This window comes from Eublepharis macularius, chromosome 2, assembly GCF_028583425.1.
Source record: "Eublepharis macularius isolate TG4126 chromosome 2, MPM_Emac_v1.0, whole genome shotgun sequence".
Classification (NCBI taxonomy): domain Eukaryota; kingdom Metazoa; phylum Chordata; class Lepidosauria; order Squamata; family Eublepharidae; genus Eublepharis; species Eublepharis macularius.
Window position 1 is genome coordinate 12,216,330 of NC_072791.1, and position 17,439 is coordinate 12,233,768.

The 17,439-nt window shown below is 44.4% G+C and overlaps 2 pseudogenes; both read right to left on the minus strand.

Moving 5' to 3' along the window:
- LOC129324299 (zinc finger protein 420-like) overlaps positions 1-17,439 on the minus strand; it is a 52,992-nt pseudogene that overhangs the window by 34,642 nt on the left and 911 nt on the right.
- Positions 8,248-11,422, minus strand: LOC129323814 (zinc finger protein 501-like; annotated as a pseudogene).

Consider the following 17,439-nt stretch of genomic DNA (forward strand, 5'->3'; position numbering starts at 1 on the left):
AGTGTACAAATGTAAGGAGTTTGGGAAGAGGTTTGCTTGGAGTACAGAGCAAACCACAAGGGAGAAGCCATGTAATTGTGTGGAGTGTAGGAAAAATTTTGCTCAAAGGGCCCACATTACTTTCCATCGACATATCCACATGGGAAGAACCATATATATGGATGGAGTGTGGAAAGAGTTTTCTTAGAATTCAGGGCTTCTTGTACATTGATGAATCCACACAGGAAAGAAATTATGTAAGTGCTAAGTGTTGAAGAAAAAGATTCACATGGGAGAGAAATCAGAAAGGCTTTTGCCAGACTTTTTGAGGGGGAGAGAAGGGCAGGCATCTTTCAGGGGTGAGGATGGAGAGATTTTATATTGGTTTTAATTTGGAAGTTTTAAAATCATTTTGTAAGCTACCTTGACCTAGCCTTTTTAATCATATGGATTAAAAATATGGATGTTTGTTTATCTGAATTTATTATATCTGTATTTTACAGGTTAAATTTAAAAAAAAGGTGGGGGTATAAATGTTTTAACAAATAGATTATTAAATGATCAATAAATGCTACAACTTTGGCAACTGCTTCAGCCACAAACCCAGTCTTGCCAAGCATCATGAAGTCCCTGCAGGGGAGCAACCATGCATCTTCTCAAAGAAGTCAGCAGTAGGGCAAATCACAGAGATGTTCGCTTAGCGATTAGATTTTTGTATTAAATCCAGCCCGTATTTTACTCCTTCTGAATTGGTTTGTTCATTTCCCAGCTAAAATAATTGGAATACAATTTATTATAAAATGGGAGTGTTTTGGCCTACGCTGTTAACACATGTTGTGGAGGGGTGTCAGAAATGTTAGGGTTAATACAGGCCAGGCTTTGTGATGGAAACAGCTCTGGTGTCTTTAGCTGATGAACTCTGACCTGAACAAGTCTGTTAATGATAGGTCGTTTTGGAGGTCTTTCATTCCTTGAGTCGCCTTTAGGCTGGAGGCGAGTAAGATGGCACATAACACAACACACACCTGAATACAATCCAAGGCCATACTGCTTTGTTGGTTCTTCTGGATAGTTTAAAAGTACATAACCATCCTCAAAAATGCATGAGTATTCTAATGCAAAATTAATATGAGTAACGACTTCCTCCCAAAAGGACCCAATAACCGAACATGTCCAAAGCTTTAAGAGACACAACTTGTAAATTACATTGTCAACAATTGGACACTGTACTTAATCCTTTAGTAGAAAGGCACTGTGGTGTCCGGTATATTCTAAACATATTTTTTCCTGAGTAAGCCACAGCTTAAGATCCATACTATCAACAGGTATAAGGTTTAAAGCTTTGTCCCATTACTTTGGTAGAATTGGACGGTTGAGCTCACTATTCCGTTAATCTGTAAGGCTCTGCACATTATATTTATTGATGGACATCAAATATTTATAAACGAATATGGTAGGGTTTGTGTTCTGTGTTGATTCAATAAGAGTTTCCAAAAGTGGGGGTGATTCTGAAGTACACAAAGCTGCCAGGCAATATTTGAACACCTACAAATGTTGCAAACCGTTCTTTTTTATCCGTACTTAACTTGGCTGGTCTTGCGACCGTAATAAATGATTGATTGATTGATTGATTGATTGATTGATTGATTGATTGATTGAATCTTGCAATGGTAAACATTGCCATTCAGCAGAAGTTAGCAAATCTTATTTAGACCTCATGAAAAAATGACAAGAACTCATAATCATTACCTATCTATTAATGTAAAGAAAAAATACCCTTGTGTTTCCAAGCTTTCCATTAAAAAAAAATTTGGACCATAATGTTAGTTTAGCATGTGAGAATGGGTCAAATTGATATTGTTGGGATATTATGTTCCATACTTCTCTAACTGCAGAAATTGCAGGAGGATCTGTTTTAACGTAAGCAAACCCTAATTGTTCCATTTAAAAAGTGGCTCCAAACCAGACGCCTGTCAAGATCGTGCCCTAAAACAGGCTCCTAAAGGTATAAGTTTGAAACTTTGCTTCAGGCTGCTGTTTGTGCAGGCCTTGCACTAGGCCTGTTGTGTGGAAAGTTCCTTTAGTCTGCTAACTGGCTGCACCTGTGAGTTACTTTGTTCCTGTGAGAAAGTGGCCTTGAGCAGGCCAGAGCCTGGGAGCTGAAGTAGTCATTAAGCTATACTCTTTCTCATGCTGTAAATAGGGTTCCCAGGTACCCGCCGGTGGTGGGCAAACTCCTGGGGATTTGCCCCCTTGTCTGCTGATCGCTCAGCAGGAGGGGGCAAGCTCCCAAAGCTTCCCCGCCACTGGCAGGCACCTCAGGAGCACGCATCACAAAAACGTAGCGAAAAATGGAAAACAGAAATATGTATTATTTTTCTTTGCTCTTTTTCTTCAATTTTTGTTCTTTTTCTCTTTTTTCTCCATTTTTTTCTTTTCTTTCCTTTTTATTGGATTTCTAATCAATAAAATAAGAAGTATGCTTTTTAAACAAGGATCTCTGTCACTAGAGATAGCTGTACTATGGCTGGCCACATTTGCCCTCAAGCATGGAAGGCAGAGTAGACAGCTTTGTGAAGGGTAAACTGCCAGTTATGCATAACCATGTACACATGTACCCTCAAGTCACAACTGAATTATGGTGACCTCCACAAGGAGCTTTCTAAGCAAGTGCAAAGCAGGGGTGCATCACCATTGCCTTAGGTGTCATGATTTTTATATGGAGTCCTCCAAAACTCTCCTGGGGTGCCACACCCAAAAAAGCCCTGCTCCTGCAGAGCTCAGCAAATGAAGGTAGGGAAGGGCTTCTGGAGAAGAACTGAATTAACACATGGCAAAATGTAAAGGAGCTTGTTATTGCAGTACCAAACCATTTTGGACTTTTAGGAGTAAGAGCAAGGCTTAGAAGTGGATCAGTAGGTAGGGTAGATGTTGCAGTGGGGTATGTGCTCCTTATGGAGAGGCGGCCCCTGGAAAGAAATCCAGTCACCACATAATACACCAAATTCAGTTTCTGAATAGTCTTCAGGGGCAGCCCCAGGTAAAGCTCAGTACAGTAATCTAGCCTGGGTGTGACCAGAAGATGTCTGTAGCCAAGTCCTGACCCCAGGAAAGTGGTGCCTCAAACAGAAGGTGGTAACAAGTTCCACGTGTTGCAGAGGAGGTCTACCTCTCCACTAGCAGACCTGGGTCCAATAGGACTTTCAAGCCACAAACTTATTTCAAAATGTGTAAATTATTTTATTTCAATTAATAAACTCAAGCACATAAGACATTAGCTACAGTAATACAATCATCTAAATTGTACCTCTACAATCATCCACCACTAGTCATCAACAATCAAGATCATACATAAAACCTAAACCCATCACCTAAATCATATAAAAACAATGAATAAACTGTTATCATTTAAATCATATTGTCATCAGTTACATCTTATATCTACATAGAACTTGCTTATATAAGTTAATTTTTCACTTCTATTTAAATATCTTTCCATCTGTCTTTATATCTAATAATTCTGCTGAACTATTCTTAATTTGCAGCTATAATAAAAAATACGTTCCATTTTTCTTGAAATTCTGAAATTGGCCTATTGTGTATATTCACATAGTTTATTCTTCCATTCCATTAAATCTGGGCATCTCCCTGCCCTCCGTTTGGCTGCAAATACTACTCTTGCTGCTGCCACCATGTACTTAAATAGTTCACTATGCATTTGTGTAATATTAATTGGGAAAATATTTAATAACATATTTTTGGGATTCACCACAAACTTACATTTTTTACTATTTGGCGCAGAGTTGATCCACAGCACCATCTGGATGCTGGCTCTCCCCCTGTTCCTCAGCTCCCACCCCACCCCAGGCAATAGACCATCACATTCACAGCCCCTCCTGAACACATTGAGTGTCACCCACATTTTGGTGACATTTCCTTCCAGATCTCCGGACTGCCTTCCCAGGTAGCAATTTCTTTGCAGTTCCAATTCAAGGTGCCTACATTAAAACCCTTCTTGTTCCATGACAACTCTCTTCAGTGGTACAATTACATCTCACTGAGCCCATCCAGGGAGGTCTGGAGAGCAAGTGTCTGTGCCAGAGCCTTTTTGGTAGTGGCACCAGGATTCTGGAAAAGCAGAAGTGGGAGTGAAAAGAGTTGCCTCCCTAAGCTTTTCTGGAAAGGGTTGCTTTTTAAGACGGCTTTTCTGGGCACAAATATGTTTCTGTCCTGAATGCTGCAGGCTGTCTAGGCCTGGGCTCTGTTTGGCTTGCTTGACTTGGCAGCTGGGAGCTTGCGCCTGGTGAACCAGTTGATCCATCAAGCTAGCCTTCTCAAACCTCAGTCTAAATAAGCGATGTGTTAATCAGGCTCAAATGCACATACCGGCAGGAGTTGAAGCTCTTGATGTTGTACTAGTGTTGCCAGGTCCCTTGTGGGGGGGGGGGGGGACACCAGGGGATGGGGGTCATGGGAGAATCGTGTGGGGGCAGGCAACTTACCTCATGCACGCGCTTTGCGCTCGCTCAAGCTCCAGAATATCCCCCGTGTCATCAGGAATGACTTTATTCCTGGAGTGACTTGGAAGAAATGGGTCATGCTGGGGTCTGATCGAGTGAAAATTGCCCCCAAATTTAGCGTTTGGTGCTGGTGTTCACTCAATTAGCCCCTTGGGCGACCCATTCCAGATCGCGCTAGGAATGTAGTCATACATCAGGCACATGTGGGGGCACTCTGGAACACAGGCGATCATGCTTTGCCCCCAGCACTGCTTTCCCACACCTTTCAGTTTATTCAGTTAATTATTCCCAGAAAAATATGGGTAAATTCCCTGTGGTCTTTTTGTATCTCCCAACATAGTATCACTCTGCAGAAGCCTAGAAGCGAGAGGAAAGTTTTCAGCCAGCATCACAGACATGTGTGTGTGTGGGGGGGGGGGGGAGGGATTTAGAGTCAACGGGAGGGAGGTGAAAGCCCATCTGTTTACATATTTACTTAGTTACTGACCTCATTTATACCCTGCCTTTCTCCTCAGTGGGAACCCAAAACAGCTCTCATCCTTTTCCTATCCTTCATTGTATCCTTACAACAATAGCCCTGTGAGGTAGGTTAGACTGAACAACTGCCCAACGTCTGCCAATGAACTTCCATGGCAGCATGGAGATTCCAACCCCGGGTATTCCAGATCCTAGACCGACCACATCTTATTGGCTTTCAGACCACCCCTCCCACTTCCTGGCAGATGGATGGGTGGTCCTCTTTATCAGCCGCAGCTCAAGGCACCAACCCAGCCAAAAGGCATTCCAGTTTAAGGCCAGGCAGAGACCCACATCAGTTGCCCTGGTGAACAACCTCCATGGGCCTGAGGACAAAGGATGCTCACCTGGTGGGAGGGAATGGGAACATAGAACTGGGGGGGTCATCAGCATTCCGATGAGTCTCAGCCCCAATACATGCAGGTGATCTACCCTTAAGACGTTTGCACCAAGATTAAGTCACATTGGGGACAGCACAGAAGCCGTCAAAGGATGTCCTATGCTGGGGATTCGGAAGTCTGAAGTCCAACTCCTTTCTTCTAATCCCTGATCCCGCTTTCAAACTCAGCATCTCACGTGCTTCACCAAGCCGAAGGCTGCCAATGCCTCTAACAGAAGCAGCAAAGACCAGCAGAAGGTTGCGCTGGAAAGATCTGAGAGAAGGGCCTTGGCTCAGCGGAAGAGACTCTGCTTGGCAGACAGGAGGTCCTCGGTTCAATCCCTAGGAGCATCTCCAGTTAAAAATATCAGGCTGTAGGTGATGTGATGGATGAACCAATGGTCTGATTCAATACAAGGCAGCTTTGTGTGTGTTCATGAGGACCAGAAACTTGCCTTCACAGAAAACTGGATAACTTCAATGGTGCCTTTTTATGCTTGGAGGGATTTGCTCCATAAACATAGCAGTTGTTGATTGTATCTACTTGATTCTCAGGGAGGAAGGTGGAGTATTAATGATGTAAAAAAATTAGTTTTGCTTCTTCTTACTGTGAGGGGAAATCAGGGGGATCACCCATAGCCACAGACAGCACTATAAAAATGGATTCACTGCTTTGTCTCACCTCCAAAGCCCTAAAACATGGATCCAAGGTACAGATCCTCATGGATCCTCAGGATTTTTACACAGGGGTCTCCCTAAACTCTAAATGACAATTTATATCCATGGCCACATAATATGCCACACAAAAAAAATCAGTTCAAGATGTGGCACTTCCTTTGTCCAAAACTGTATTAAATATGTGGACTGTTATGACTGTTAAAATCACTCCTCCAAAACACATCGGAAAATCACATATCTCACCAATATCTAAGGAGTGACCAACAAGAACAACAGATGTAGTGTTGCATTCAAATTCATGGATCCTCATGATTATTTCATGGACTCCCATCAAAATTCACTTTATAATCCCAAATCAGAACCAGTGTGATGTAGTGCCTAACATGTCAGAGTAGAATCTGGGAGATTCGGGTTTGAATCCTGCTCTGACAGGGAAGCTGGCTGGGTGACGTTGGGCCAGTGAAACACTCTCCCTAACCTACTTCACAGAATTGTTCTGAGGATAAAATGGAGAACAAGAGAACAATATAAACTGCTTTGGGTTCTCATTGGAGTGAAAGGTGGGCTATAAATGAAGCAAGTAAGTAAATACAGTTCGTTCTGGATACTGGTGAAATCTGGTGAGAAAGGAGAATCCATTCACATGTCCTCCATTTTCATGTAGAATGTGGGGTGTGGTTGGGCCTTTCCCCCTTTCAAACTGGAGCACATATATTTGTGGACCACTATGTTGCTTCATTACTCTCAGAGAAGGAAAAATGGCCAGAGGCAAAGGGTCGAGTGTTCACTAGTACTCTTTGCTTCTCTGCTCAGAATTTCAACTTCCAAAGCCATCTTTTCGTTATAAAAATCAAGTAGCTATGCATAATTTGAAGTTTTCTCTTCACAAAGTAAGCTGTCCACCCGGGCCTGCTGTGCTCGAGGGGAAATTAACCTACTAGACAGGTTTAGTACAGCCAACTCTCGGGAAATTCCTGAAGATTTGCGGGGGGGGGGGGTGAACCTGGGGAGGGCAGTTTGTGGAGGGGAGTGGGATCTCAGCAGAGTGCAATGCCGTACATTCTACACCACAAAGCAACCACTTCCTCCAAGGGAATTGATCTCTGTAGTCTGGAGATGACCTTACCTGCATATCATACACTTTAAGAAGGCAGAATGCAACCAAGATGATCAAGGGGTTGGAATGTCTTTCCTGTGAAGAAAAGCTGAAGAGTTTGAGACTTTTCAGTCTACAAAAAAGATGGTTAAGAGGTGACGTAACAGAGGTATATAAAATGATGCATGGGGAACTTGTTCTCTTTTTGCCACGATACTAGAAGTTGAGGGCAGCCAAAGAATTTGATGGGCAGTAGATTCAGTATGGACAAAGGAAGTACACCTTTACTGAATAAGTGATTAGCCTGAGAATTCAGTGCTACAGGCTATAGCGATTGCCACAAGCATTGATTGCTTTAAAAGGTGGCTATAAAAAATCATGGAGGAAGAGGTCTGGCAATGGCTACTAACCAAGGTGACTGAAGGGAACCTTTATATTCAGGTGCAGTCTCAGGAGGGTGGCTGTGTTGGTCTGCAGTAGACGAGCAAGGTTCGAATCCAGCAGCACCTTAAAGATCAACAAGAGTTTTCAGAGGCAGTAATCCTCTGAAACCCAGTGCTAGCAGGCTGTTGTTCTAGTCCTATTACATCTGCTTATTAAATTCATCACTGTTAATTGCATTTACTTACACAGAGTGATCAGTCATGAGTCTTTGTGGGAAAGCCTCACTAGGAGTCTCCAATTGGTGCAAAATGCTGCGGCTCGACTGTTATCAGGAGCGAGCAGGAGCATGAACATCACTCCCATCCTACAGTCGCTCCATTGCCTACCTATCAGTTACCGTGCTCAATTCAAGGTATTGGTTATTACAGACAAAGGTTATCACGGCCTTGGTCTGGCAGACCTACAGGACCACCTCCCTCCCTATGTCCCTCCACGGCAACTTCGCTCATCCGAACAGGGTCTCCTGCAGGTGCCAGGCTGCACATAGGCAAAATCAACAGCAGCTTGTACACAGGCTTTCTCTGTGGTGGCCCCTACTCTGTGGAACAGCCTGCCCGAGGAGGACAGGCAATCCTCGACTCTACTGGCTGTCTGCAAATGATGAAAAACCAATTTTTTTTAAAAAAAAGCATTTTTCACGCTCCACACATAGATATGGTTTATTCTCTGTGGATTCGTTGATGGACAGTAACCCCTTTATTCTGAGCAAAGCTCTTCCCACATTCCACACATTTATATGGCTTCTCCCCTGTGTGGATTCTTTGATGGGAAGTAAGTTGGCAGCTCTGAACAAAGCTTTTCCCACATTCAACACATTTATATGGTTTCTCCCCTGTGTGGATTCGTCGATGGACAGTAAGCTGTGAAGACCAAGCAAACCTCTTCCCACATTCCATGCATTTATACGGTTTTTCCCCTGTGTGGATTCGTCTATGGGAAGTAAGGTTTGAACTGCCAAAAAAGCTCTTCCCACACTCCACACATTTATATGGTTTTTCCCCTGTGTGGCTTTGTTGATGGGCAGTAAGATGTGAAATCTGAGCAAAGCTCTTCCCACACTCCACACATTTATATGGTTTCTCTCCTGTGTGGATTCGTTGATGGACAGTAAGGACTCCATTCTGAGCAAAGCTTTTTCCACACTCTACACATTTATAAGGCTTTTCTCCTGTGTGGATTCGTCGATGGACAGTAAGCTGTGTACTGTGAGCAAATCTCTTCCCACACTCCACACACTTATATGGTTTCTCCCCTGTGTGGATTCGTTGATGGACAGTAAACTGTGAACTATGAGCAAAGCTCTTCCCACACTCCACACATTTATATGGTTTCTCCCCTGTGTGGATTCGTTGATGGACAGTAAGGTGTGTATTGTGAGCAAAACTCTTCCCACATTCCACACACTTATACGGTTTCTCCCCTGTGTGGATTCGTTGATGGACAGTAAGGTGCGTACTCTGAGTAAACTTCTTTCCGCCCTTCATGCATTTATAGGGTTTCTCCCCTGTGTGGCTTCTACAGTGTTTATCAAACGCAGATTGACGAATGAATGTTTTTCCACATGTGGGGCAACTGACCCTTCCATGGTCTTGCAGTGTACCCCAGGATTCAGTACTCTGAGAAGCACATGATTCATTCCCCGACTTCCATTTTTTCCCATTGTTTCTCCTCTGCTGTTCCTCTTCTAATGGGAGTTGTTGTGGTTCTCCCTCAGGCTTTCTGTGGGGACTATCAGCTTCTGGAATAAAGAGGAGACTGGTAAGATCTTAAAACAAATGCAGAATCAAGGAAAAATGGCCATTAACGACTCCTGATAACGACAGAACAGAAATCACTTGAAAAGGAGACACATTCTGCCAGGAACTGGCAGAATTAATTGGCTGTTGAGTTTTCATGTAGGGTAAACATAGAAACATAGAGGTGGAGGAGCCCCAAGGGTCATCTAGTCCAATTCCATGCACAATGCAGGAAATTCACAGCTACCCACCTCCACTCCCTCAGTGCCCCCTGGCGAATGTAGCTTGGAGGGAAATTCCCTCCTGACCCCAAAGTGGCTATCAGACTACCTAAATGAAGAACTTTATATTTTTCTATGTTGAAATACATTTTATTTTTAGCTGAGTTATCCAGCCTGCCACAATTTAGTATCATCTGCAGCTTTAACAAGTATCTCCTCTATTCCTTCATCCAAGTCATTTATGAAGATGGTGAACAACAGGGCCCAGGACAGATCCAGGAGGCTATCCCACTTGTCATTCCTCTCCAAGAAGATGAGGAACCATTTACAGGCACACTTTCTATTACCTAGTCACAAATCCACCTAACAGCTGCAGCATTCAAACCAAAGCTTTATTGAAATCAAGAGAAACTCTGTCCCCCGATTTCTCCTCATCCACCAAAGCAGTGACTCTGTCTAAAAAGGACATAAGGTTAGTCTAGCATGACTTGCCCTTGAGGGACCCATGCTGTCTCTTGATAATCTCAGCCTTCTTTCTGAAATGCTCCAGGAATGACTTTTTCATGCTTTGCTCTAAAACATTTCCAGGTATGGTCTGTAGTTACCTGGATCCTTCTTTTTCCCTTTCTGGAAGATGGGGAGAACATGTGTCCATCTCTGGGCACATGAGGTTCATACCTGATAATCTCTCTCTTTCTTCTGGGTCCTGGAGAGAAGTATTTTGATTTCCTTGCATTAAGGAAATACAGTCAGATCTTGGAACCAGAAGTCCACCTTTGCCAAAAAGAAACAGAAAAGTTACTGCATGAGAGGGGAGAAGGTAGTGCTTGGATCGAGAAGACTCCGTCTGCTGATCCTCCTGGTGGCCCAGAGCAGAGGAGGGAGCAGGGCGCTCCAGCACAGAGAAGGGAAGCCCTAGCCCAGACAGAACCACCATGGCCCAGGATCTCAGCCCCCTCCAAGGGCATGCAGGATCCAGCATTCCAGACTGACACCATCGAAGGCGGCCCTGAAGAATGTCCAGTAAGGACTCCTCTCTCTTTCAACAGCCCCCGGACTCCTTGTAGGGTGTGGAAAAGGTGCCGATCGATCTGCAAAACTTTGAATTCCTTCTAAGAATTTATACATTTTTAAACACACATGAATCTGATTTGTCTCCTTATGGACACTGTTTATCCCACCCTTCCTTGAGGGGGGCTCGCAATAGCATTTTCATTCAGCCTACTGCCTTTCTGAATGATGCGCTCCTTGGATTATAAAAGCAGCTTGACAAACAGGAATTTAGCAGGCAAAATTCCTTGTGACAGACACCAAAACTTCACCTGCTCAAATCCAGGTTTTCTTGGTTTGTTCTTCAAGGCTCAGACCCACCCCTTCCTGCCTGGGTTGACCATGCCTAAGTCTACACTGGTGTCAGTAGAATGAACACAGTGGGATGACCCCCACTCATCTCTTTGCTCCCCTCCCCACACTGGCATCCTCCTCATGTCCAATGGGAGATCGGAAGGAGCAAGGAAATGTCTTTTTGTACTTTCTGAAATATGCAGGGAGGGGCCTGTATAAATCCAAATAAAACTATGTTTGTTATTTAACATGCTGGCATTCTTGGCTGCTCTGAAAGGCCCATAAGGAGGCCTTATTGACATCCCATCAACTGTTCCTTTTAGTTTACAAACCAATATTTTAGCTGACAAATGAATACTTGGGTAGTTCACTAGATATGCAGAAGTCCTTCCTTTGTGTGCATGTGGAACTGCCCCACTCATCTATTCAGAGTCTCCATCTGAAAGGCCCTACGAGAGTCCTTCGTAAAAGGAGCGATTTCTGCAGCTTCTATGAACTAAGGGGAAAGGGGGCCCTTACCCAGAGAGGCCACATTCTGAAAATTCTCCTCCATGACTTCCCTGTGAAGGCTTCTTTTTTCCGGGTCCAGTAGAGCCCACTCCTCATCACTGAAATGAACAGACACCTCCTCGAAGGTCACTGGACCCTGAAAAGGGGAAAAAAGAAACCCCTCCATCCTCTCAGAGAATGTAACCAAAGTTCCCCTTATGAGGATAAGTTAAAATGACTGAAATTAGAGGCTTGCTTGCAGGATTCAAACTTCCATCACAGCTTCTCATTTTTCTTCTAGTGAACTGCACACTAGAGATGGGAAAGTGAGAGAGAAGTTCTCTCCGGAGTAGGGAGGGGTGGGTTGTGCAGGGATCATGATTTGCAGTTCCCCACTTACCTGCTCTGGCCACATAGGAGCTGTCTTCTCTCTGCTGCAAAGAGTCTGCAAAGAATTTATTGTTGGTTTCAAGTCCTCACCTGGGAAGGATCGAAAGGTAATTGGAAGACATTCGAAACTGTTCAAGTATTTACCAGTTCAGTTCTTTGCATGGGGAAAAAAGATTCTCTTGGTGTATGATCACAACTACCCTTGCATCTTTATTTAGGATCATGCTTTGATTCTATACATTTGGAAAATTCAACCTTGCCATAGTTATCATAGACAAATACAGGCCTGATCGTCCAAAAACTTTTTAATTCACAGAATTAAGAAGGAAGAACTCTCCAATGCAAGAAAGCAGTAGCTCTGAACCCATTGACAGAATCGCAGCTACCAAACTCAAGAATCTCTTTGCACGTGGGCAAGAAAGACCAACACATGGAAAAAGGCAGGCTTGCTGCTGCCCACTTTGCCCTTCTTCTGTCCATCTCCTGGCACAGGTCATCCACCAGGTTGACCCAGGCTGATTCCGTCCCATGACCAAGCCTAGTAGCAGACTGGGAAAGATCTAAACTATTTCCCTCATCCAGGAAAGTTTGAACTTGTCCAGCCACCACCTATTCAATCCCCTTACTCAAGAAAGAAACATTTCAGACAGGTCAATTGAGATCCCCTCGGTGTACCTTTTGAGTATCCTGAGAGAGTTATGAAGTGTGAACTTTTAAAAAGTGTTTTTAAGATATAGTTGTAGGTCTTGTAAAGCAAAACTTAATTGGTAGCTTTTAGGAACCTAAGAGACGTTTCTTTCCTTTTAATGTGTTGTTCTAATATTAACTTTGCTAATTGCAGGGGTGGGAGGAACAGCTGATTTAATGCGTTGTTTTAATATGTTCTAATGTTATTTTATTTATTTCACATTTGTATTCCGCCCTCCCCGCAAGCGGTCTCAGGGCGGATAACAATATATTAAAAATACAATTAAAAATTCACGTTCATTAAAAACAACACATTTGAAACAGGATGGTGGACAGCCTTCACAGGGAGGGTTAAGATTTATACATCCCATTTTTTCCAGACCGGCGGAGGCCCAGCCTCAGCCATATGCCTGGCGGAACAACTCTGTCTTGCAGGCTCAGCAAAAAGATAGTAGGTTCTGCCGGGCCCTGATTTCAGCAGACAGAGCGTTCTACCAGGTGGGAGCCAGGACCGAAAAGGCCCTGGCTCTAGTCGAACTTTCCTCATTGCAGGGCTGGGAGGGGGCTGATAATAAGTCTGCTGCAGAGAGATAATTTTCCAAGTACCTCACAGTCAGTTTCAGTCTGAGGCCAGTGGGTGGGATGGGATCCATCTTACATAACTGGGCTCAACGCTTGTCATTGTCTAGTACTTGTGGCTGAGTATTGTTTGGTACTGTTCTGTGGTGTTCCCCCACTGGCTGAACCCAGTGAGTGGCTGCTGTGAATGACACTGGTTCTGTTTGGCTATGCAAGAGTCACCCTTGGTTCAGTTTGGTTTGTCAGGAATGGATGTGATTCTCTGGTGTGAAGTACGTGGTCCCCTTGCTTCACTTTCATTCTGGGGGGATTCCATTCGCTTGCTTCAGTTTGCTTCTAGTTCCAAGACTGTCCCTTCCTTCAGTTTGGTTTGGGTGATTCTCTGGTATGATGTTGGTCTTCAGAGAGAACAATGGAGAGTGGCTGGTCAGCTTGGTCAGGGGGCCCTAGGGTTTGAGGGGGGCAACAGTTTGGTTCTGTTGGGCTTCCCCAGCGATAAGCTTGCATTTGGGAGTGCACCTTAGTTGTGGCATCCATGCCCTGTGCATATGTGCCCCTGGGAAAGAACCTGTAAAAGTTCTCAGCATGGGAAACAATGAATGGCTAGTCAGCCTGCTCAGGGGGCACTGGGTTTTTTTGGGAAGGGGGCATCAGTTTGGTTCTGCTGGGCTGTCTGGTGTGGAGCTTGTACTTGGGGGTATGCCTCTGGCAGGGGCAGTCTTTGTCCATGTTCTTCTGCGGTGGGAGTCAGCTTGGTTTTTTCCCAGAATAGGAATGGGAGCACCTTATTCAGGGGCCCACAGAATTAGACCCAGGGGTCCAATCTCCCTGAAACATTGCTGGTCTTTAGAAGACACTCAGGAGTAGGTCCCCTTCAAATTTGGTGGATTTTGCTTGCAAAATGCCACCCCCAGCTTCCTGGAGAGCCCCCATAGTTTTGCCCATAGGGAATAATGGAGGTTGGAGGAGGCTGGGGGACCTTCTTTGGGAAGGCCATAAAATGGCCCCCGGAGTCCAATCTTTATGAAATGTGGGGGGGAGAGTGTTGTTAGAGAAAAATTAGGACTAGGCACCCTGCAAAATTGATGAAATTCGATCAAAAAATAACACACACACCCCAGCCACCGAATATACCCGAATTGAGTTTCCATAGGAAATAATGGCCAAATTTTACCAAATTTGCTCTGTATTACCGAATCGAACTAGAGAATGAATTCGGTATATTAGGAATACCGATTTATTTCCGTTCAGAATCACCAAACCTGAATTTGTCCAATTTTTTCCTGTGCACACCCCTAATCTGGAGCCCCTCAGTAAACCACGAGGCTTCCTGAGGGCGCCTAGGAACAAACACGTCAATTCCCCAGGTCATAGTGCCATTCCAGAGGTCAGCTAGGGTATTGACAGAAGAGCCAACTGTATCACCAGGAATATCCCCAGTGCCATTTGAAAAGCAGTCAGATCCATGAGATTGTGGAGGCAAGTCACCTTAAATGATCTCCCACCCCTACGCAGTCCTGTAAGCCTAAATCCAGAGTGTGTCCTGGGCAGGATGTGGGGCCTGTTATTACCGGAGACAGGCCCATGGTTATCATGGAGGCCTAAAATCCTGAACTGAAGCCTCTGCAGGGATGCTGAACTCCGCCATAACAACGGCTACTATGGCATAAGATCTCCTCAAGGCTTATAGTTTTCTTCTTATTGGCCCAACACACGATCTTCCCAATTTTTCACGTCAACTACATTAATAATATTTTTTTTTACATTCGGGGGCAGCTTTGTTCTCAACGCCCTGTTGACACCAGAGAAGCGGCAGACTGGAAACGTTTTTGTTGTATTTTCTCCCATATGTTTAGTAGACATGACTTTATCATGGTAAAGGTATAATCTACTGGCATTTTTACCACATAATTCCTCAACTGGTTAACCATGTTACCCTTGAATAAATATAATAAAATTGTAGATAGAGTATGGCCTATACGACTATTCTTCCTATTAACGTGCACTAATTTTAAACCAATTCTAGGTTTTTACTTCCCCAAACAGATATTTCTAAACTGAGAAGCTTGAGTGAGCATCTTTCCTACGCTAGACAGGAGTGGGGGCGGAGGATAAAAGCAGCCCATCTACACTCAAGGAGGCCATCCAATGGGTACGACAGCCCTTTCGATCTTACCCAGAGAAGCTGCTCCGTGGCAACACACAATCTTTTTCTGCATCTGAAACAGAAGTGGAAACTGTTGAAGAAAAGGAATAGAATTAAGGCTTGGGGAGGGGGCAGTCTATAAAAGTTGAGGTCATCTTTATGGATTTCGAGGGTATCCCTGATCATATCCTGTGCCCCACATACTACCTAGAGGAATCCCTCTTACCTCCTGGCCTGGATTCTTCTCTTCTGCGTGGCTCAGAAGAAACCCTTCTGCCAGGGCCACTGCCTCGGAACTGCTCTCCGGCCCACATTCCCTGACCCAGCTCTCTATCTCTGGGGACAGGATGGCCAAGAACCGGTCCAGGATCACCAGGTCCAGGATCTCTTTCTTGCTGTGCCTTTCTGGCTTCAGCCACTGGAGGCAAAGGCGGTGGAGTTCGCTGCAGACCTTTCGGGGCCCGTCAGCTCCCTGGTAACGGAAGTGCTGGAACTGCTGGAGCTGCACATCTGAAGGAAGAAAATCCTCTCCTGGGCTCTTCTGCATGGTTCCTTCCCACAGTTCCCTTCTGCTCCCAGCATCGGAAGCATCAGGGCCGTTTCTTATTTCTGGACCAACTGAGTCCAGCTCTCCCCTCATCCTCCCTTCCTCTCCAAACAGCCTCCGCCTGCACCAATGGATCACCTTCCTTCTGTCAGATTCTTCTATCAAGGCAATGGGTGGATCTATGACCTCCTGCAAAGAGAAGGCTGATCTGTTGGAGACAGAGATAGATAGACAAACAGATAAATTAAGTGTGTTTATAAATAAGAAGTCAGATGCAGGAAGCGAAGTTTCTACATAGCAAGCAGAAAGACTCCACACTGCTTAATAAAAGCATTGCTGAACTACAAGCAAATGATTCTTGCAGTGTTCAGAAGCCAGAGAACATTGCATGGGACCAGGAGTGGAGTGCGTATTTACCAAATGGCTGTGAAGCTAAAAAGAGTGAACTAGGACCGGATCAGAGCACCTGAGAGTCCAAGACATGCTGCACCTCTCTAATCATTCTGCTGGCAACCGGAGAAGATTTCAGCAGCAGCTTGACTTTTTCATGGAACTTCCAGAGCCACGTAGGAGCCAGAGACGAGAAAGGGGCCCCTAATTTTGAGCCTTGCGGGGCTCCAAACACCAGACCGATTTCATATCTTTCCACTAACTGTGCATACAAGAACTCTAAATATCATAACAAGTTGAAATAGCCTCATACGCCAAGTAAAAATGAGGTTTTTGAAGGGTCCTTTTTAAAGTAAGGAGTTAATCTTCGAATGCTGTCTTGATAGGGTACTTTCAGTCTACAAAGCCTTCCCATTCAAGTTTTTATATTCTGGCCGGGTTTTTATGCTGGATTTTTTATTAATAACAGTTAATCTTTTACGTTTTCATTAAAATGTCTTTTTTAAGCCAGCTCAGTCAGGTTCTCTGGAGAGGCAGCATAAGAATTCTCTGAAAAAATAAATATTTTTGCCATACAAGAAAGCAAAGCCAGGAAGACATTTTTCAGATTTCAGTGGCTGATTTGAGAAACTCAAGTCTGAGACGTGACTTCACAGGACTTGTGGACTCATTAAGAATGGGTTAGATTGTCTCAGGTGTCCATGATTTCAAGAGGACAGGCGGATTTCCAGAAGCCAAAGATCTTACATGAGCAAAGGCAACAGAAGTGAGCCAGGCTGCAGAAGTCACCCAGAAGACAGGGCATTCTTCTGGCAAGAAAAAGTTGTGCTGTGGGCAGTGTTCGACCTTCAGTAAGCCAAAGCGGAATGAAGAGGGGAACTCTCCAAAAATCCAAGTTTGCTATTCCAGAACACCAAGAAAAAACCAGGAAGGCCACATGAGGACACAACTACAGCAGCCACAGGCTTATGAAAAAAATTATGGGACTGCCTCTCTACCTATGCCCCACCACAGCAGCTTTGCTCCCCTGAGCAGGGCCTTCTGCAGCTGCAATCCTGGAAATCGGCAAAATCTACACTTGCCCACGGTTGCCCAAATCGTTATACACGTGAAGACCCTATATTAATCAGAGGTATCTCCCCTTACTGACACAATAATTACGTCACAGCACAAAAACACGAATCCAAGGCGCGGATTCTCCTGCATCCTGAGAATTATTACATGGATCCCCCCAAATTCACTATATCAATCAACCATGGTCATGTGAGTTTGAAGGACCCTATGTAAAAATCCCTAGA